Source organism: Lissotriton vulgaris, chromosome 3_1, assembly GCF_964263255.1.
Source record: "Lissotriton vulgaris chromosome 3_1, aLisVul1.2, whole genome shotgun sequence".
NCBI classification, from domain to species: Eukaryota; Metazoa; Chordata; class Amphibia; order Caudata; family Salamandridae; genus Lissotriton; species Lissotriton vulgaris.
The window spans coordinates 204,390,960-204,414,489 of NC_141689.1; the positions used below are offsets into that span (position 1 = coordinate 204,390,960).

The window sequence follows — 23,530 nt, forward strand, 5'->3', positions numbered from 1 at the left end:
AGGTTAATTCACCAACAGGTTTACGAAGCATTGCCGACGCAGACGGAGGGTCCAGGCCACCAGCTCCAGCCCGGAGACTGGGTGGTGACGCGCAATTTTACGCGCAAGAAGAATTTGGAGCCCAGATTCACTGGACCCTACCAGGTCCTCCTTGCCACGAGAACTGCTGTTCGTCTAGAGGGTCGGAAAAACTGGGTGCATGCCACCCATACAAAAAAAGTCCCTATTCCGTTGCCGGCAGACTCGTGGGTGAGGAGAGGCATTGCATCAACTGAAACCGAAGGATTGCCGGCGTTTGTACCTTTCAGCGACGCACAACCTGTCGGAGAACCCTCAGTGCAGCAGAAAGACACTTTTGAACATTTGTCATCAAAAGACTCAAGACCAGAACATTCAACTGATCAACAGAACGCTGTCTCTTCAACGGATCCCTTGTTTGACGAACAGACACGTCCTGGGAAAACTCGATACTTTTTGCGATCCAGCACTAAAGACTAATAAAAGATCCTGTTTTGTCCCTTGACAATTGCATTATCCCGTTTTCCACGATCAGTTTGAACACTCGTACTTTTGTAATTATTTTTGTTTATATACATTAAGTTTCGTTCCTCATATTTTTGCTTCCACAGCTGAGAGACATTTTGCATACACATAATTGTGAATAAAGGCCGTAGGGCCGCGCGTGTACTTCCTTCTGGTTAGTAGGTCTTGACACTAGGTTAAAGACCGTTGGTTCCTAGGAACTCCTAGGGATTGACTACTGCTACACAGAACGAAGTGCGTCAAGAAACGTTGCGGACGGTCGTAGGGGATGGCATTTTCGAAGCTGATGGACTTGGAAGAAGCTCAGGCGCAAAGGTTCAAGCTACAACAACTTAGTCGTACCAAATGTTTTATGTTTCAAATTTTCGTATTGCTTTTGACTGTTTCTGCATTATTGGCGGGTGGGGTGTATTACATGATGTCTTGCTTCTTATCTCCTGCCATACCTACTCCTACTCCTGACCCTAAACTTACCACCGTTACATCTCCCCATTCTTTTCATATCTTACCCGAACACGAGCAGGCTAGACGTGCAGAATTCCGCAACAATTCCTTTATTCAGCTCCTTCACCAGCACCAGTTAGTGGTTAACACTACTAATTGTTGGGTGTGTGGGTTGATGCCACATACCACGGATAAGGGAATTCCATATCTGGTGTTACCGTATAGTTCCCAAGGGTCTGCTCGAGCATTTCAAACAATGTTTCGATGCGCATTAGATTCTCACCCCAGTCGAGAGCCACGTTCTCCCTACCTTGGCCCTGGCTCGTACTATAAGCCTTTGTCTATAGCGATAGAAGACTTAGATAGAGATATCTATGAGCGGTCGCTCATTCCAGTGGAAGAGGTACAAGCCTATAGGGTCCTGAGTAAGGTCGAGTACAGTGCGCTCACGAGTGATAAACAGCTTAAAAGCTCGCCTCCGATATGGGTCGTACCCCACATTGGTAATTTTTGTCTAATGGGTCGTGGCCGAAGATCGAAAGCCCGACTTGGAGAGAGTGCTTGCACTGAAAATTACATGCTGCCGATGATCTCGTCCCCTGTGTTTCTGGCTGCCAAGGGTACCTACTTTGTCTGTCATGATCGTGCGTATGCATGGTTGCCCTCTGACTTCATGGGCTCATGTTTTATCGCAAACTTGTTGCCTCCGACGTTCACTGTAGATGCAGATTATCACAAGACTAGAGTTGTGAGAGGCGTAATTAGCGAAGAGGATACTGCCGGTCAAGAGGCAGGAGACTTTTTCAAGGGTTTCCTCCCGTTTTGGGGACCTATGGTTAATAGTAGGAACCTGAGACAGTTGACTCGAGTGGTAGAATCGACAGCTAATATTACTGCCAGTGCCCTTGGTAATATCACCACAGAACTGCAGGCGGATAGACTTATGACGTTACAAAACCGTATGGTTTTAGACGTGATCTTAGCAGATCGAGGTGGGGTATGTAAGGTGATCCATTCGAGCTGCTGTATTTTCATTCCTGATAACGCTCCGACTGTCTATCAAGCCATCTCAAAGTTGCATAAAATCTCTGAATCCATACACGTGGATGTAGGGGATTGGACGCTACTTGGGTGGTTTTGGGGCCTGATGTCGACTTGGGGTTGGAAGATTCTGATGATCATCGGAGTCGTTGTGGCGTTCCTGTTCACGTGTTGCCTTTGTGTGCAGTGCGGTCCTGCCTTATGTGGCCTCTGTGCTACAACGTGTATGAGACAGCCGCCTGTTACCAATGGAACTCGGTTGGACAGAGCTATGCTACAGCAACATCTAGATGGTCTGATGAATATCGAGTATGATTCCGACTAGTGCTTGCCTACATGAGGGCAAAAGGAGCATCTGAGGTTCCGTGACAATTGTAAGTGGTGTTTTTGACTCGCACGAATATGGTCGAGTCTGGTATCTACGAACCGCAAATGACGAGTTTAGTAAGTGTGCGCAGTTTCGCTGTGCTAACTTAAACCGTTCGTTTGTTACGTGGGTTTTTCATCTGTACCCACGGGTTCCATCTGTAGCGATTACGGTGCCCGGGGGTCAAGGGATAGTACTACTATCAAAATCCCGAAGATGGTATGCCTGTGGGGACGTTTGTAGAAGAGGTAGAGCGAACTACCTTGACCAGCATTCCAAGGGGCAAGCAGGAAATGCTATGAGACCTAAGGCATATTAGCCCCTCCCCTCCTCACGGACGGTGCTTGTCAATTTTGGTTGTTGAGTAGATCGGAGTGGCGGAAGGTGTTCCCCGCCGGATTCCAGTGAGAAGCAAGAAGAGTTCCTGGGTTTGAAAAGCCGTGATGCAAACCAGCGTTGGACTTACAGCGCTCTTCGGATAAGTACTTGAGAAACGAAAACGGGCTCGTTTTCGTTTATTGTTTGACTGTATTGATCGTCCCTAGCTAGTCAGTTTAGGGCACTCTTGGGACGTATCGCGTGTACTTTACCTCGTATTGGGAAGTATTCTTCCTGAAGACACGCTGCGCTATTATTTCCTTGTACGTTCTCTCCAGAGAGGGTTTCTGGGAGACGTAGTCTCAGAACTGTTTTGTTTTGTTTTTGATTCAACGGACAATCGCTACCACAAGAGACCGAGACATTATTTCCCTTGATGTTCCTAGTTGGTTCACTGTACTTAACTTGTGGCAGAACACTAAGAGCGGTTTGTGTCATTTAACAACCGTTACCTTCCATATCCTTTGTTGAATCCTGCATACCACAGTCCTGAACTCTTGACAGTACAAGTCATAGACCTTGCAGGCTTGCTGTGGTGCCTTTTCTTTACGGCCTGGGTTTTGTGTGATTCTGGTGAGTGAAGCGCCTACCTGGTGATTCAGATACTGTTCGAGGAACATGAAGTGTAGTGTTGATTGTGTTTCTTACTCTTCCCTAATCAGGTGGGTCCTCTCCTGCTGTCCTACGCATCTTGGTGACCAGACTCCCGGGGGATCCCAAAGAATCATCGCTACCCATTTATTATTTTCTCCACTTCCCCTTCCCCGGCTAGGTACGTGGGCGCACAGTGTGCTTCGCTTCCACTGTGGGTTCCGTGTCTGGTGGGGGAAGGAGAGCTTAGCATCTGAAGTCGTTTCTGCCGGACACCCTGAGCTAAGGTTAGTGGCGTGTGTGAGCCTGCGCTGCTGCCAATCCATGACACCATCTTAGATACGGCATCCATTTTGTATCTTGCCCTCAAGTAGCCAGCGAACGGACGTTGTCCGCTTCGCGACCCTGGGGCTCCCAAGATATTTGCGGAAGACACATGTCCTTTGTAAGTGTCTTTATGATGAGGGGGATGATACTGTAAGGCAGATGGCCCCGCTCGAGGCTCATCTCGCCGTGCCGGTTTATTGTCTCAGCCGTGCATCTCATTAGGCACGTCCCTTTGATGCCTGTAGCTCGTGTTCCCCGATACCTCCCCTTTTACACCCTTTCCAATCTCCCCACTGTTTCCATCTTCCTCCACACCTGTTCTTGTTCCTTCTTCGATCTGTTTTACTGCTGATTGGAATATACTAATGGTGGGAAGATGGGTTTTTACAGTTGGGAACCGCCAAATGTTTCCGCACTTATGTTCCGGACCTTGTATGTATCAAAGAGACCAAAGCGACCCCTCTCGGGGATAATTGTGGGAACTGGGTCGTAAACCTTTGTGTACCGTGTAAACCTATGGGAGAATCGTGTATAAAAGGAGCGATCCACAGAACCAATTTGAAGCAGTCTCCCCGAACTACACTCGTTGTACTTCCTGTGACTTCTGTGTTTCCCTGCAGTAAATAAACCTTGAATCTTTGACGCCGAAGGAAGTGTCCCGTGTCTCTGTCATTCGTACGCCGGAGCAGGTTACCCACGAAGGTTTCAGGTGTTGTCCCCTGGCACCGCTGGGTCTTAAAGAACCCAGTCCTTCATGTGGAGATTCTTTTTTTTTTTGAAAAATATTTTTATTGCGAAACCATAGACAGGCACAAGTTCTCATGGCTGTTCAGGCCACTCAAATACAAGATCATTGATGTGCAAGGTTCCAGGACAATACACAGCCATATAGGTCCACATTCCGAAGGCTGGGCGGCGTAGAATTAGAGCACGTGTCAAGAAAAACTTAGCCGTGTATTAAGGATACATAGATATCAGTGTATTCGCTGATTTTTACAAAGTTCTCTTCTTTCGATGTCCTTTATATGATCTCACTCCCATCCCTCTGGATAGGCATTTTCTCTCTGATGTTTGTAATAAAACACTGTTTTAACATAGAACAAGAAACAAACCCCCTGTGCGTGGCATCATTAGTAAAGTACTTAAAGAATCAGGCTATCCATGTGAGGCCCAAGAAGGCGCAGTCATTATATCCAGGAAAAGACCTTTAGGGACCAGAGCAAATCACAGTTGTACACAACAAGGAATATTAGCATGCATCTAGTGGGGCACTACACCGGACCCGGGCCCTCCAACCCGACTCCCTCTTCAGCATTCTCGGACTCAGACTCATCAGGGGTGAATAGTTCAGCGCTAGTGGCATCAGAATCATCATCCGTCAACCCCTCCAGACACATCAACCTCCAAGCAAGCAGATCATCTTGTAATTTCCCATCCCGATGAGTGCGTTGCATGTGCGTCTCTTCAGCTAGGGACCATTATCTGGCATCTCTCAGCCAGAGGGATATCTCGGGATCCCTTTGACCCATCCAGGTCATAGCTACGCGCCGCCTTGCCAAAACTAGCAGTAATTGTAAAAAGTTATATGACAAATTCTTCTTTTTGGGTTTGGGTACCAGGGCCAAAAGACAATGGAGCGGATCTAGTGTAATTATGAGTTTTGTAGCCCGACTGATATGGTCCACCACCTCCTTGCAAAAGGTACTGACTCGAGGACATTCCCACGCTAGGTGGAAAAATCCCGCCCTCTGCGCACCACACCTAGGACAGTTATGTCGCCTATCCGCAGAAATGTGATTTAGGGAGACCGGGGTCATATAGGTACGGTGGACAAAGTTGAAATGTATGAGTTTGAAGCAGGCATTACACGAGACCTTTCGGGTCAGAAGCACGATTCGTTTACGCTGGCCCGGCTCCAACTCTACTCCCAAATCCACCTCCCAGGCCGCCCAAGATGGCGCGGTCGGGGGGGTTGAATCCCGACGCATGGCCGAGTAGAGCAGGGAAATCAGCCTTCTACCTCTACCACACGATAAAATGATGTCGAGGGTATGGGTCAGTGGAGGCGCCTCCGGGAACTGAGGCCACGTCGTTCTGGCTATATCCTGGAGCCCTCTATAGTGGAGATATTGCCCCCTACATAACGCAAAAAACTCTGTAGCCCGTTCAAAGGACACAAAAGAGTCATCTGGATAGAGGTCGATAGGACATATTCTCTTCCATCCGGAGTACCGGGGCCAAGATCCACACCGGGAGCTCTCTATGGAAGAGGGCCCGTCGCAACACCTTCTCAACGAATCGCTGCCAGATTCCTGCCGTGTGGCGCACCACATAGGGCAAAGTTTCATCTGCGCCCTTTCCCTGCATCAGGGCCTCCCTCAGAACCCTTTCGATTGCAGTGCCCGCCAGTAGTGCTAGTTCCCAGTTCCCCTCATCTGCGAACCACCTTGCGGCTGGAAGAAGTTGTGCCGCATAGTAATATAAGTCAAATCTCGGGGCCTCAAGACCTCCCTCCTCCCAGCACCGGGTCACCGTGCGCAGAGCGACTCTACTACGCCTGCCCGCCCAGAGTAGAGACGTAAGGAGCGAGTCGAGTGTACGAAACACTCGGGGAGGCAACAGACACAGGGTGTTCTGCAAACGTACAGAATCCTGGGAAGCATCACCATCTTGGCGATCGCCAATTGCCCCATAAGGGAGAGAGGAACCGTGTTCCAGAAAGTGACAGACTTGTGGAGAGCCCGGAGTACTCGGTCAACGTTGTAGGTCAGCAGGGCCTCGTCAGTTGAGGCCACCTGTATGCCGAGATAGCGGAACACCTCCTGCAGCACCTGAGGCCCAAACACGGGAGATCTGCACCCGGGTCAGGAGCACAACCTGTCAGTGGGAAAACCAAGGATTTACTAAGGTTAATACGTAGTCCAGAGGCCGCGTCAAAACGGTCCAAAGTCTGCATCAATGCGGGAAGGGAATCGGCAGGGGACATTAAATAGAATAAGGCATCGTCAGCATAGAGAGAGATTACGTTCGCGGTGTCACCTACCATATTTCCCCATTGCTCCAACTCGGCGCGAGCAGAAACCGCCAGGGGTTCGGTTGCTAGAGCAAACAGGAGAGGGGAGAGAGGGCAGCCCTGGCGAATCCCGTCCTCTGGAGCATCTCCATTCTTGTGGAGATTCTTGATGTTGTGTGGACTAAATTGGGATTAGATATTGCTGGCCCATTTGAGCTCTTACTGTAGTGTAGTTCCTAGTTTCCCACTAGGCCCTGCGCATTGGAATAACATAAACAGTAGTATCGACGTGGAACTGCTTATATTGCAGGCCTCCACTGACTATGCTAAACTTAATTGGGTTGTGTTACCAACTAGCTCAGAGGTCACTGGAAACTTTCTTCTCTGCATAGGAAGTGATCAGCTTCCTTGGCACAGACAAGAAGGGATTCAGTTTTCCAACAACCGTGCAACATGACAACTTTGCTCCTCAGATCAAGAGTCGATCTCTAGGGTCGTGTGAAACAATAGACATAGATTTCACTCAGTCAGTCTAGTGCAGTTTACTTTCACAGTATGTAGAGAATAGAGAGACGGGCGTTTATCAATAAAGGGTTAACATTTATTGAACAGTCTTTCTTCTCGTACAAGAGAAATGTATTGCCACAATTGCAATAACTGTTATTATAAAAAGTACGTACAGTAAGATAAGTATTGCGAAATAGAACTGTAAAAGCATTGATATGGTTTCTTAGCCATACAATGGTTTAGAAGTAATAAAACATATATACAGTCATATATACATTAGGCTAACATACTCAACTGGTGCTTCTAACTAAGCCTACCCCAGTGTGCCTGACCTAAGCCTAACACGTGAGAAGGGGGAGTAAGTAAGTAGCTTAAGTTAAGTTGGTTTTGCCAAGGTTTGTTTCAAGAATTCTCGTCTAAGGGTTTAGTCAACACCATACCTCTGAATAGAATGATGGAGGATTGGTATCTCCTTCAGGGGTCTCTCTCGATATCCCAGTCACCCGCGAGGGTAAACCGGAAGCGCCGGGACTGGATTTCTCTGCACGAGAAATGCAGCGGCTTCTCTCTTCAGCGCGTCGAGGAAGGAGGGGTGACAGCGTCCGCGGGCAGCTGGGCTGGATGTCTTCGCAGAGGACGGCTGGTCGGCTCCTCAAGCGTACTGCACCATAGTTCGCGCTGTAGCGGCGATAATGGTAATCAGCAGCTTCACCACCACAGGATAGCAGGCTGCAGCGACAGAGTGCTAGTTTTTACCAACACAGGGTCATGCAGGCAGCTGGCATCAGCAACAGGCAACGAACTCGCAGTTCGTATCTCTCACATTGCTTAAGGCAACGTTGGTAATATTTATACCTGACAGGTGCCGGGTTTGACGCAAGTTTGCTGGACATAAGACGTCAATTAAAGATGTCACTAGGAAGTGACAGTTATCAGTTGCTCATTAGAGTTCCATTACTAATCAAAACATAGCAAGCGGGGATTTCCAGGTTTGCTAAGTTTTTATCTTGTTGAAGAACTCGGAGTGTTATCTAGGAATATCAGATAGTGACTGCTGCTCTGTCATTGCACTAATTGGTCGCAAAGGAAGTAGCAGAGAGTCATGCTGGAATGTGGCTCTGTTCGTGTGAGGCCAGAGATGACTTTTCAGAAAATCGCACTTGAACGGTTATGCCAATATAGGGAATAAATGGATTTATAGCCGAATAGGGGCATAAGGTCACAGTATCGATCAGGAACCTAGATAAGCACGCAACACCCACTCCACGTTTTCATGTCCATCAAAATTACTAAAACTAAGCAATAAGATGCATGTGTAACATTGCCCACCCCAAAATACATAAATGCATTCGAAATAGGCGTACTTGTAATACATGGAATTTAGGTACTGTACGTTTTTTAAAGCATAGTAATCATTCAAAAAATTATTGCATTTGAAATCAATGAACGATTATGCAAAAGGAATTACACATGAAGTATCTCTGACAGAAGAAATGCGAGATAAATCATCACATAAAAATGCATTGTAATAACATGTGTGCTAGAGGCTGGTGTTATGTTGTTATGTCTCTAGATGTGTTTAGAAATAGAAGTGTGAAGCTTCTGTTCTCTAAGAATAGTTTTTACGTTAAGCAAAGAATTATTCGTGCCAAAAAAGGTCAATATTAGAAAAATTGTCCAATTCAAAGAAAATAGATTTCCAAAGCTCCTGGCAGTTTTTGTTGATCAAACTGAAGGCCGAATTCAGAGTTCATGGGAACGCTGTGTGTCGGAAAGCTTCTCAAAAATTATTGTTTCTCTATGGGTGAGAACATCGTATCAGACAGGCTCGCAAAGAATTGGTCTACAAAATCAGGTGATAGTTCAACCAAATTAGATAGCGCTGTAACTTGGCAGGTGTGAGAATGATTGCTGTCATCGAAGGCAGGACCAGCAATGCTCACAGAACGTTGTACCTGGATGATGTTGCTTTTGTCACTCGCTCCACTGTTACCACTTGGCTGTAGTACAGGAGTCTCCACGAATGCCGTCATCAGGATTGGTAGCCGCTGGGGACAACACAATGCGTGAGCCGTTATTGGACTGAGCAAAGTATCGACGTCCATTGGTACTGCTGATGGAAGGGAAAGACAGATGTCCAACACGCATTCCTCGCCGCAAAGCATACACCGTAGCACAGGTAAAATGCAATTTTGCCATATCGGTCTGAATGAAAGGAACCAGGTCATGTTTAGATCTCTTAGCCTGGCCAATCCGAGGACGTTAGTTATCCTGTCCCTGTAGCGCATTGCTAGGATTGTCTCTTCCATTCCCATGGGAGCTATGTCTGAGCCGAGGCTTGCCATAACGTAGCAGGATGGTCAAAAATAGAATCCCTGCGATGAGTCCCAAAAATAGTGGTATGCCGCCAAAGATGGAGTGCACAAAATTAGGAAAGATTCCCAAAATTGCCTGGAAGGGTGTTAGCAGTCCCGTAAAGACTGTCTTAAATATGCCTGGGATGCTTGTAGCACTAGACATGTTAAGGAGTTGGCTGAACATTTCTACGAAATGCACGGGGCAATTTGTTGATAAAAGGTCATGGACTTCAGTAGCCGTCCTTGCGACTAGAAGATCATACGTCTCTTTAGATGACGTTATAGGCACTGTTGTCTGTAAAAGCACAGATTTCATTTTGCTTAATGTATCAATTCGTATAGAATAGAGATTCAGACGAGGCCAGAGGGGAGTCACTATGTCTGGAGGCCCGCTCGGAAACAATGCTTGCATACAACATTTGACCATGGACGTTACTTGTACTAGATAACTTTTCCCTGGCGCGAGGCCACAGCACCTGTGATCCGTTCTAAGAATGTAACTCCCGTTTGCGAGTTGCATAAAGAAGGGCTCTATCTGAGTTGCAGGTGTGACTAGCTGGTGGCATGAAAGGTTGTTTGAATTTCCATCACATGCTCCGTGTAAATTAATACCCTGACACAAAAGTATACCGCTTAGTGAGCGTTTACAGTTGTCACCACTAAGAAATACATTTTTGTCACTGTCACTATAGCAAGAATGAGTGTATGGTAATTTCCATTCGGATTTTACATATCCCTTACCCAATTGTTCATATTGGCCAGCAGGTATGTACTCAAGGCATTTATGAAATCGGAAAGTTGTTATCGGAATTGTGATAATTCTGTGTATTATCCATTCAATGACAGGACTCTCTGACATTGTCAATGATAATCTCTCGAGTTTTTCGATGCTCAGGATTGTATAATCTGCTCCTTTCTGTGCCAAACTGATCTGTTTATCAGTAAGGTTAAAACTGGAAAATAATGACGTTGTGTTGATTAAACGCCAAGGCACATAGCCTGAACGAAGATTTTGCAGCGTCCAGCCTAATTCTATAATAGAGCGTAATTGAGACTGGCCATGTTGTAACATTAGCAAATCTCTGTCTATCACATCAAAGGCAGAGGATACAATATTGTCCAAAGAATATATTCTGGAAGACAGAGTCATTAACCCATTGTCTACCACAGAAAGTGATTTCTCCAAATTAATACGATCAATTTCTCGTATTTTTTCAGCAGTTTCAATTTGCTTTACTTTCCAAGCCTCGTTGTAAGCAGCATAGATACTGGTCGCTATGAAACGCTTCTGACGCTGTTTGCGTGGTCCAAGAATGAATTCGCGCAAATCAGCACCATCTTTTAATAAAGACAAGTGTTGCTTAATTTCAGCCAGTGTGGATGTAGCTAGCCATTCTAGGCAGAGTTTCCCTACACTGTATGTTGTTATAATCCCTGGATGCTGTCTCTGGGAGTATCTAGGGTCTAATCTGGTCATTTTTAACCCCTGTGTTTTATTCAGGAATCTATCTTGACAGCTATTTGTGTCTGTAGGCCAGATTAACCACTTTTTCCAATCAGGATGTGTTCTGTTGAAATGTAAAATTTGTGACACGTCTAACTCAATATCAGCTGTTGTGTTTTCAGGTTTTGGCTTCGGTATAGACGGTGTTTAAAGGTCTTTGATCTTAGCTAGGCCAAGACAAGATGTTTGGTGTATTGTGTCATTTAAAAATAACATTTGTTCAGGTATCATGCAGGTTCTAAATAGTGCTTCAATGCCTTGCACCTGCCAATCTTTTGTACCCCAAATTGTTTTCGTTTCAATATTATTTTTCCAATAATCAAAACCAAATGTCATCATTTTGTCATAAAATGCTTCTGAATATATCAATTTAGAATTTATCAGCATTGTTTTCATTCCTGTTTTATCTAACAGTTTGTAATAAAACGTTTCTGCATCACTGGTGTTAAACCCTGAGAAGTATTTGAATTTCTCTAAAAATGCTTTAGAACTGCTTTTAGGTGGTGTAGAACAATGTTCCCATTGATTATACATAAAAACATTTCTAGGCTGTGCAGATTTATGCAAGTAATGATCCCCATAGTGGGTGTAACAGAATAACTGCTCATAACTAGATGAACCTTGTAAATAATCATGATCTGTGAATCTAGCTGACATTACTAAATCAGACATCATGTCATTAATACTGTTAAAGTCCCAATCATCAGAGAATGTACTTGGAGTCACAAAGTCACTTAAGGAAACCTTTAGTTGATGAGGATACTTCAGGATTTCGACCGGACCATAGATCTCATAGTCTGTTTTCTCCCATACTACCCCACCAGGTATTGGAATTGCTGTGACATTTACTGTTGACAGTTCTCTTTTCTTCACGTGGGATGATCTGTGTGGTTTCAGGACTAGGTTGATGTTCTGACTTGCTGTGTCCATTGTAATATATTTTCCTTCAATGAATTTTCCCAAACACAGTACCATGATGAGCCAAAGCAGGAGGAAAAATACACCTAGACCGAACCAGAACTCTAGCCAAGGGGAAATGAGGTAGATTTCCTTCAGTTGATGAAAGAGTTCCGTTGCTTTTTCTTTAAAATACTTTTTTGTTTCTGGCATCACTTCGGGGTCATTTAAATCTTCAGAGAAGTTGTCGAAGTTGATGAAATAACCAGAGGCAGTTCTGTCAATTGATGGGATTGTTCTTTCAATCTGTCTCTCGGTAGCACTTTCTGATGCCACATCATTGTAGACTGGTGTTGTTTCTTGACGAACTGTTTCAATCTGTGTTTCAAGAGGCACGAGTTCCATGGCATTATTGCATAGTCCTTCATTGTGCACTGCAGGCTGATCGAATGTGATTAGTCTTTCAGTTTGAACCTCTTGGATTGTTGCAAGTTTGGGTATTCTGTTGTTTCTTGGGAGTCCACTGGGCCTACTGTTGATTATAGGCCACATGCTTGTGGTTTTACCAGGTCGATGGACACGACTCTGTTCTCCTTTTTACCAGCAAGGGGCGGTAGCACAACTGATCTTGTTCCGGTGACTGCCAAGACAGGTACTGCTTTTCTGTAAGAAGGCCCAAATTCCTTCTTCACCGCGATCTTTTCTCTGACTAGATCCCCAATCTTTGGAATCCAGACAGGCCTTGCTGGGGCTGTTGCGGGTGGTGCCTCGTCAGTGGTACTTGGCTGTTGCTTTAACTTTATGTTGCTTAATGATTTTCTTGTTTCATTCAGTTCCTGTAAAACAGCCAAACGGTCTTTTACATCAAAGTGCGTTTTTTCTTCTTGTACCACTGACATCTGACTATCGAGGTCCTGAACGTTCATTCTAATTCCGAACAATAGTTCGTATGGGCTGAAACCTTTTAGAGAATTTCTTGGCATGTTGTTAAGACTAGTCTGGACACTTATTAAATGTTTGACCCACCCAGCGCCTGAACCTAATACCTTCGCAGTTATAGATTGCTTTATATCCCGTTTTTTTCTTTCTACCACACTTGTGCGACGGACAAGAATACCGCAACCCAATTCCCATGCTGGCCATGGCCTCCTTAGAGGCTCGAGAGCTGAAAGCAGGACCCTGGTCAGAATGGAACGTGGTAATTGCGTATGTGCCGATAAAGACTCGCAAATCTTTTATAACCGTTCTAGCGTCAGCCGAGCGCTGGAGGCCTCATTATTTAAGTGCTTTTCGTCTTCACTATTAATAGGACGCAGGATGGGGTGTAGGCAGCGTTACGCTCTTTCTGATTGGTAGCCGGTAGCAAGGTTCCTTACTGCGATCCCTATTACAGTTTTCACAGTTGTTTGCATATATTTGGTGTTCTACACTCATTCCCGGCCACCAGAATACTGATTGTAATTCAGTCAGTGATTCCTTGATCTCTCTGTGCCTTAGACCCAAACCCATGTGTGCGTCTGCTATTAAAAATATTCTCCTGTTCATGTTTGGAATTACTCTATCCCCCACTCCAGGGATTCGAGCAAAAGGAACGGAGTTTGCATCGATGATGTATGCATAATTGAGTGGATAGTTTACGGGTAGTGCTGCACAGTCGCCTTTTACGGTCGTTTTTACTGCCAGCATGGTTTCCCCGTCTATGTACTTATCTGTACGTTTTTTTGTGGCTACGGAAGCCGGGTTAGTTGCTTCCGCTGTGGCTGTATTAGCCAATGAATTCCCTGCAACGTGAACGCCATCACGTTGAAGACTCTGTGCGTGAATCACGTGAGTCTTTTGTAGTTCTTTGTGTAAAAGAGCTACCTCGTTCCAGAGCAATTTATGCTTTATTGTGGCACCTGTGTCATCTTTGTAGTCGTTTTCGATCCAACTCTGCAGTTTATTGTTGTAAGAGTTGACGCAAAAATGAGAATCGCACACTATAAGTGTCGGGAATTCACGTTCTGCATTTTCGAGCGCCATCTTTAAAGATCTGATTTCAGTTCTCTGAACCGAACAGTTTCTTACAGATTCAGTTTTTGTTACTTTCGGTCTGAATTTACCGCACAGCCAACGACCTTTAATGATCGCACACGCTGCATTGTAGGATTTGCTCTCTACGTTGAAATGCTGTACAAAGCTATCTGTATAGATTATACAGGCGTATTGTGGGAGAGGCAGGATTTCGATTGGCAGAGGATATTCTTCTTCATATTCTAAATCATTCAGTTCTTCGAATTGCGGGGCGAAATAGTATTTCACGTCTTCCGCTCCTAGAGAATCTATGCACTGTATCCATTTCGGATCCAGTGACACTGTAGGCAGGTTTACTGGGCTGAATAGCGCCTCGAAGGCGGATTCTGCTGTAAGGATATTAATCCGTTTGCCGTGTGCTAGTTCTCTTTCATTTGCTAATGCGATTTGCACTGCGTTCACAGTTCTTTCTGTGCGACTGAATGCTTTTTCTGCTTGTGTGTACAAGTGAGATTTAATTGAAATTGGTACCTTTTCTCCCTCATTAGAGGTTAGGTACGTGAATCCGCATCTTCCTGGGATGACTCGGATTACAAGATCGATCGTGTTGTCACGTGTATCTAATTTTGTTTTTGCTAACATGTCTGTTTGCAGTGACCTCAAAATTTCTGTGTGTTTTTGAGTCCAATTGATTTGTTTTAAATCAGGTTTTATTAGTTCGTAGAGAGGTTTAACCCTCTCTGCGTAATTTAGTATGTAAGTTCTTCCGAAATTCAGAAAACCTAGTATTGATTGTAAGTTCTTCAGCGTTTTTGGAGCTTGGAGTACAGCGCACTTCTCTAAGAAGTTGTCCGCTAGGCTTTTCCCTTCACTTGATAATTCGTACCCTAAAAATAGTACTGTCAGATGGGCAATTCGGGACTTTTTAAAGTTGAATTTGTAACCCTCTGCTGCGAACCCAAGTATGATGGTGTTCACTCTTTTCAAATGAGTATCCAAGTCGTCGTCTGTGAGATAAATATCATCTACGTAAGACAATGCTTCATCATCATAGATTTGTAGTAACTCTGTTACCCTAGCTGAGAATAGTCCTGGGCTGTTCTTGAACCCCTGTGGGAGTCGACAGAATTTTTTCTGTGACCCAAATGCAGAGAAAGCGGTCAAGTATCTGCTTTCTGGTGCAATGTTTTGACAAAAGAAACCATTAGAAATGTCTAATGTCGTTTTATATTTTTTCCTAACTATGTTATTCATTAGGGCTGCACTATGCGAGTTTTGTACTGCAAAAGTTTTGCAACATGTATTAAGGTGTCTGTAGTCCAAAACTAGACGATATGAATTGTCTGGCTTGGAGACAGGAAACAAAGGATTGTTCATTTGAGAGGTGCATGTTTCAATCACCCCCTGGTACTCAAGTTGATCTAAGATCTCCCTGACTTGTTTTTTAGCTTCTTGCTTTATGGGATACTGCCGTTGGGCAGTTGGTTCATTTTTTAGTTGGATTTTGTGAGGCGGTGAATCCTCATCCCATCCTACATGATTTTTATACAATGCAGGTGCCTGGGCTACTGCCCATTTCCTTGCATATGTATATTTTTTGTGAATCGGAATGTGATTCGAGAAGGCAGGCATAATCACTTCTTCGCCACGAGGGCACTCCCTGACAAACTCCGGGGGCCAATCTTTTTCAGCTAACAGAATATCATAGCCTATTGAGAGCTTATCCCAAAATAGACCCTTAATTTTCCTAGTCTTATCACCTTCTATACGCAATGTTATTTCGTATATTTTATGGGGCTCGCTAAGTCTGGTGTCGGCAGTTTCAACTTGAATGTATTCATTCGTGTCCACTGTCTCCAGATGACTCATCAAGATCTTGCGCGCTATACTGATTTCTGCTGCACTGTCCAACATTGTCAATGCCCACTCCCCGTTTTTCAACTGTGTCCTCAGTATTCTCGGCATGGTTGATTACTCTAATACTGGCTACCTTCTTTTTCTGAAATTGAGATTTCTTATTTTGAGCAGGTTCCTTGTCTTTGGACTTGGTGTGCTCTCCTGGGTCTGACCGTCCTCTTCTTTCCGAATTCTGTGGAAGAGATCGAGAGGGACGTGTATCAATACTTTGATATCTATCAGGTTTTTTCAGATTATCCCTATTTCTAAGGTTATATCTTTTCTCAGAGGGCTCCCTCTGGGGAGACTGGCGTTCTCGAGTCGGAGTTCTTTCCCTCCGTTGAGGAGACCTTCCTCTGGACTGGAAAACTTTTTCCTTGGGAGTGGATTGTTTATTTCCATCCCAGCTCTTTTTAGGAGTGTTTGAATTATTTTTAATAAATAATTTTACTAACTCTCTATAAGCTTTTGTTAATTCTCCTATGTTAACTAAGAGATCTTCCTTTGACATTTTTGCAATGTCAGGATGTGGTGTGTAGCTGGCTAGAACCGGCCACGTGGCTCCTGGTCTACCTAGAGGACCGAGCCTGGTTATGTGATCATTTTGTTTTAGGGCGCCATTAAACCAGAGCAGGTGCTCTTCAAATTTAAGTGGAATTTCAATCTCCTCGAAAGGAGCGTACTCTTCCGGAGGTTTCTCTATTTTGTAATAGTGAAACTCTTTTGGTCTAGCGTTTACCGCTGGAAAGTTTATCCATGAATAGAATACCTCTGTCTGCCGATACTCGTGAGCCTCTATCACGAAAATTACTGTACCACCCTGAGGTGTCAGTCCGTTTACTATAAGTTTTGAAGTTATAGATTTTCTTAAATGTGCCGGGATGATTATTGCATCCGGGTCTGTGTATTCGGGACCTTGCTGAGTCGCATCTGCTGCGCCCCCAGTGGTTCCGTTATTTTCTACTGACATTGTATAAATGCAGGTTTTGCAGAGTAGGTCTCCAAGGAGACAAAGATTAGATGCACAATATTTTGGAACACTGTATCCTTCAACGTTGAATAAACCAGAGCTTTACATAGGAATCTCTTCCTACTAAGGTCGGGCGGATTTTAACCTTTCACCCACTCCAGACGTCTATTGGAGTATTTACGGGAGAAAGGGGTGTGAAATATGCACGACTGAGTTACTCTACAAGTCTTGCGTTAGTTTATCGCCTTACCAAACGTTAGGGTGCCATGTAGTGTAGTTCCTAGTTTCCCACTAGGCCCTGCGCATTGGAATAACATAAACAGTAGTATCGACGTGGAACTGCTTATATTGCAGGCCTCCACTGACTATGCTAAACTTAATTGGGTTGTGTTACCAACTAGCTCAGAGGTCACTGGAAACTTTCTTCTCTGCATAGGAAGTGATCAGCTTCCTTGGCACAGACAAGAAGGGATTCAGTTTTCCAACAACCGTGCAACATGACAACTTTGCTCCTCAGATCAAGAGTCGATCTCTAGGGTCGTGTGAAACAATAGACATAGATTTCACTCAGTCAGTCTAGTGCAGTTTACTTTCACAGTATGTAGAGAATAGAGAGACGGGCGTTTATCAATAAAGGGTTAACATTTATTGAACAGTCTTTCTTCTCGTACAAGAGAAATGTATTGCCACAATTGCAATAACTGTTATTATAAAAAGTACGTACAGTAAGATAAGTATTGCGAAATAGAACTGTAAAAGCATTGATATGGTTTCTTAGCCATACAATGGTTTAGAAGTAATAAAACATATATACAGTCATATATACATTAGGCTAACATACTCAACTGGTGCTTCTAACTAAGCCTACCCCAGTGTGCCTGACCTAAGCCTAACACGTGAGAAGGGGGAGTAAGTAAGTAGCTTAAGTTAAGTTGGTTTTGCCAAGGTTTGTTTCAAGAATTCTCGTCTAAGGGTTTAGTCAACACCATACCTCTGAATAGAATGATGGAGGATTGGTATCTCCTTCAGGGGTCTCTCTCGATATCCCAGTCACCCGCGAGGGTAAACCGGAAGCGCCGGGACTGGATTTCTCTGCACGAGAAATGCAGCGGCTTCTCTCTTCAGCGCGTCGAGGAAGGAGGGGTGACAGCGTCCGCGGGCAGCTGGGCTGGATGTCTTCGCAGAGGACGGCTGGTCGGCTCCTCAAGCGTACTGCACCATAGTTCGCGCTGTAGCGGCGATAATGGTAATCAGCAGCTTCACCACCACAGGATAGCAGGCTGCAGCGACAGAGTGCTAGTTTTTACCAACACAGGGTCATGCAGGCAGCTGGCATCAGCAACAGGCAACGAACTCGCAGTTCGTATCTCTCACATTGCTTAAGGCAACGTTGGTAATATTTATACCTGACAGGTGCCGGGTTTGACGCAAGTTTGCTGGACATAAGACGTCAATTAAAGATGTCACTAGGAAGTGACAGTTATCAGTTGCTCATTAGAGTTCCATTACTAATCAAAACATAGCAAGCGGGGATTTCCAGGTTTGCTAAGTTTTTATCTTGTTGAAGAACTCGGAGTGTTATCTAGGAATATCAGATAGTGACTGCTGCTCTGTCATTGCACTAATTGGTCGCAAAGGAAGTAGCAGAGAGTCATGCTGGAATGTGGCTCTGTTCGTGTGAGGCCAGAGATGACTTTTCAGAAAATCGCACTTGAACGGTTATGCCAATATAGGGAATAAATGGATTTATAGCCGAATAGGGGCATAAGGTCACAGTATCGATCAGGAACCTAGATAAGCACGCAACATTACCTCATCATGAGCGTTTTGTTATTTTATTAGTGGACTACACTTCAAAATGTGTGTCCACTGTAAGCACCAAGAATATAATTGATTTTCTCAGAGATGTTTTTGCCATTGAAGGTGTACCCAAGTTCTTGGTCACAGACAATGGGGTACAATTTGTTTCCCATGAAATGTGCAAATTTCTGAAAGATCACAATATTATTCATCAGAAAACAGCTTTGTATAAACCTCAGGCTAATGGTTTGACCTAGAGGATGAACCATGTTGTCAAACGTTGTGCCCAACGTGCTTTAGAATTTAAGCTGACTTTTAATAATGTTTTGAGAGATACATGGTGGGCACACATCACCACTCCCAATGTAGTCACACAGAAGTCTCCTTTTGTGGCTTTGAGAGGGAGAAATACTGTTTCAAAGTTAAATCTAGTTTGGTTACCAGTTGGTATTGGAAGTGGCATTTCTGTTGAAAATAGACGTGCCAGAATTTCTAAATACCAAGAAAAATACAAATCCAGTTATGATTAAAAAAATTGTGTTAAGTGGAGGAAATAGAATCCTGGTGACAAAATCGTGGTGAAAAATCCCAAACACATCTTTAAAGGGAAATCTGGTTTCATTGGTCCCTTTACCATTGTCGCTATTAAGAAAAATGTAGTGAAAGTTGACACAGGTTGTATATGGAGCATGTCTGGACTTGTGAGGTTTTCTGGAAAAAATTCAGATACATCTTCAAGTCTATGTGAGCCTCCTTTAGATCATTCTTCTGATGATCATGTCTCCTTAGATGTGGACGTCAGCTGCACTGATGATGTTTCCTCTGGAAGATGTAAAAACTTACCTGCCAAGTTTAAGGATTATTTCTATACTGATGGTAAGATTTCTGTATTTCTGTTTCCTTGTATTTTTGTGATCTGCAAAGTTTTTTATGCTCGTTGTTTTGCATTGTTTTATTACTCTTATTTTGCTTAGTTTTAACTTTACTTCCTTTTTTTTATCAATGTTTTGTTTTCTTCATTCGGAAGGAGATGTGTTATGATCTGGTAGGCTTCCTAGTCTCTGGTCATATCTAGAATGTCACCATGTCATAGAATGCGATGATGCATGCTAGAATGGTGGGATATTGAGATAGAGATTACTGCTGTACTGTTGGTGTTGTGCTTGGATCCTGAATAAAACATCTCTACCAGCTTCTACTTTGAAATCGCTCTTTCTTTTCAACACATTCCTTGATAGGCAAAAATATCTGCATTTTCCAGGAAACTTGGGCAGTGGACAGAGTGCATGTCAATGGCTACACAACTTATAGTGTGGAAGCTAACTCGCAAGCAAAGGGTAGAGCTAGTGGGGGCAGGTAATTCTTGTAAGGAATGCCCTAGCTTGTCAGTTTAAACGGTTGGCAATAAAATCACAAGACATACTGGGGATCCAGCTCACTTTCCCAACAGGCCTGAACCTAACTGTGTTTAATATGAATATAGCAAGCTACAAAGCATGCAAATACATTGCATTCTATAACAACGTGGACGTTACAACGACTGTGTTGTTACAACGCAATGCAATTACTACGCAAGTCATTACATCGACTTGCAGTAGACGGCGCTGTAACATTAGGAATGTATCATTTACTATTTCAATTCCAGCCTACGAAACAGTAGGGAAGGTGTTTGAATGCCCCGGTTACTTACCGGTAATCTTCATTACTCCGAGTATAGTCTTCCTCGCCACATGAGTTACATAGTGAGCTTTAGCTCCACAACAGAACCCTCCAAAGCAAAAAGAAACCACCTCCCACCCCCTCCCTACATGGCCGACCAGTCCCACCTGACCTCTATAAGAGGCGGACCGGCCCAACCAACAGCCTGATCTACCAAGCAAACAATGAAGCCGATAGCCAGACAGGGAGGGTGGAGGGAACTCATGTGGCGAGGAAGACTATACTTGGAGTAATGAAGATTACCGGTAAGTAACCGGGGCATTACCTCCTCGTAAGTCTTCCTCGCCCCCTGAGTTACATAGTGAGCAAATACCCAAGCCAACCAGGCTTCATTGACCACCAGAAGAACAACACCACACGGTGATGCAGAGAAACCAACCCAAGGTTGAAGCAGAATAAACAACAAGAAAACAGGGATCACAGGAAACCGGAAATCAAGATATAAAGAGAAAGTAGGCCAGCCAGGAGCCGCAGCACCTGCACTCCGAACGGCCCCAGCGAAGTCCCCCGGGACCGAAGAGTCCCACGAACAAGGCGGGGGACGACACCGCCGACGCCCGACAAATCTCCACAGAGGAGACACCCTGAAGGGGGCCCAGGACACCGAGCCACTCCCCGTGGACCGACCCTGGACCCCCGCCGGATCCACCGAACCCAGCGAAGCGTAGGAAAGGAGGACAGCCTGTGGAAGCCAGCGAACCAAGGTGGAAAGAGGGCTAGCGGCCCGAACGAACCGGGCCAAAGACACACCACAGGCAATCCCACCGGGAAAGGAAAGACGTGCGGCCAAGAGAAGCCAAAACAGCACGCCGAACAACCAGCACGGACGAGGGAGGAACCTCGCCGGCAGGGAAAAGCGGCAAAAAAAAACACCCGAGCCCGGGACCCCAGGGAAGGAACCCCGGGAAGGACACGGGGGACATGCCGGAGGAACAACCACGTCCGGCAAAACCCGCAAGAAGGGCGGGGAGCGGAGGAACGACCCCCGCACGCCCCTCCGCCCAGCAGACACCACTGCCACCAGGGAAATTCACCTGAAAGGCGCGGAACCGCAAAGTCACCGAGGGCCGGGGCCCAAAAGTGCGGACCCCGAAGAACACGTGGACCGAGAGAGGGAACTCATATGGAACGCCGCATGAATCTGCGAGTCACCCTTGCGCAGGGGCCCTGCAAATCTCCCCCGTACCGTACCAATATCAGTATATGTGCTGCCGCAGCGAGCACCCCCGTGGGAAACCGGCAGAGCGTCCGAGGGCGAAGGATAAACAACCTCGGAGCCAACCGAGTCACCAGGGAAACCAGGCCGGCGAACACCGGACAGCGCACGGCCCGCAAGGCCGCCCACCGGGCCCACAGGGAAGAAGGGGCCACGCCCCTGAAAAACCCTCAGACCGGAAAACCAAGACCCGCAAGGGGACCACGGATGCGGGGACAGCACCAAGCCGACCGCGCCAACGCGAGAAGGACGCCCAGCGCCGGGCACAGGCAGAGAACGTGGAAGACCTGCGGGAACCCAGCCGCAAAAGCCACAACCCCCAAGCAAGCAGCGTCCACCGCCCAAGAACCGGGCCTGCAGAAGGAGGCCGGCCAGCCGACAAGAGCCGGCTCAACACCGACGCCGAGAGCGGGGGACCCAACCATGGTATGGGAAGATCCGGGATCGGCCAGGAGGCTCGAACCCACAGCTCGCTATAGGAGATGGTACCCGGGGCGGAGGACCCCGCCGGGAACTAAAACCAGGAACGCACCACGACTTGCGTGGCAACCACGCGCGGGTGTCAGGCACCTCACCACTGTAACGTTCCAAACCAAGGCCATGCGCTGCCGAGTAGAGCACCCACGAACACCCCGGCCCTGCCCAAGCGAATCCTGTCGAGGACCCGCGATCTCAGAGGGCACGGGGGAAACGCGTACATCAGACCGAAAGGCCACGCGAAAGACAGGCAACAAGGACCCGGAAGGAGGTGCAGAACCCGGACCGGAGGGCCGAGACCCCCTCCGTGAACAGAGACATCGGAGGCAGACCGAGCGGATGCCCCAGGCGTCGAAACACCACCGGGGCAGGCGGCGAGACCAGGCAACGAAGGCCAGACCCGACTCCGTCGGACCCCGGGGGAAAGACAGCCCGAAGGGCCAGGACCGGTGACACCCCCACCAGGGCGCCCGACCCGACCAAGACCTGGGGACCTAAGCACCGGCAAATGGAACGCCACACGAAAACGTGCAGGGGCCAAGCCAGTCACCACATCCAATATTAGGAAATGTGCTGCCGAAGCGAGCACAGCAAAAAAAGCGAGCACAGCAAAAAGCCGGCAGGCCAGGAAGACATTCAGCAACCCCCGATGCACGAGGAGCTGAGCGGCCGCAGGAGAACTCAACGACCTCCAAACGACCCGGCGCCAAAGGACGCCCCCACCCCCCGAAAGAACCAGAGGGAAGGACCGGGACCAGGCACACGCCCCCCCGAAGGAGGACAAGCCCGAGACGAGGACCGAAGGGACCCCCGAACATATGTCAGGAAGCCGACGGATGAGAGACACCGCCAGATGTGAAGCCACACCCACGGGGGGGGGGACAAAAACGAGGCCGCGAGGAAGCGCACGGCCAGACAGGGAACCCCAAGACCCACACCCGGCGAATAAGATCCACCAGGCGGGCCAGGAGCACAGCTCCCCCCCCCCCTTAGGGCCAGAAGGCAAGCCCAACGGAAGCACCTGCAACCGAGAGCGGGGACCCCCACACGCAGGCTGGCCCCACAGGCCAATCCATGGTCCCAGAAAAACCTACAGGTGAGACAAGGGAAGGAGCCGGGACCCCAACCCGTCGAGACGGTGGGTTTAAAATGGAAATCCAGTGTTTGTAAAGCGCTCAGCTACCCGAAGGCCTCCCTGCACTGGGTGCCGTCGGGAAGATTAAGCAAGCTATTGCCCAGAGTCAAAATGGTGCTGGGCCAACCTGCCTCCGGTGCCGGGGATAGAATCGCTTCCCCCGCGGAAAATCCGTAAGACCGGACAGCAAGCCCGAAGAGCCCAAGAACCGGGACAGCCACGTCCCAGGACGGGATGCAACGGAGGCACCCGCCCCCCCCCTCCCCCCCCAGGGGACCCCCTGGAGTGAGAGGGCCAAAAGTCAGTCTCTAAGGGTGAGACAGGGAGCGGCAGAA

General features: G+C 46.6%; 1 non-coding gene across 1 annotated transcript; it reads right to left on the reverse strand.

Moving 5' to 3' along the window:
- Positions 1-21,484: 21,484 nt before the first annotated feature.
- On the reverse strand, positions 21,485-21,591 carry LOC147726216 (U6 spliceosomal RNA). The gene has a single exon (XR_015309690.1). It is a non-coding gene; the product is annotated as a U6 spliceosomal RNA (small nuclear RNA).
- Between the last annotated feature and the right edge of the window lie 1,939 nt (positions 21,592-23,530).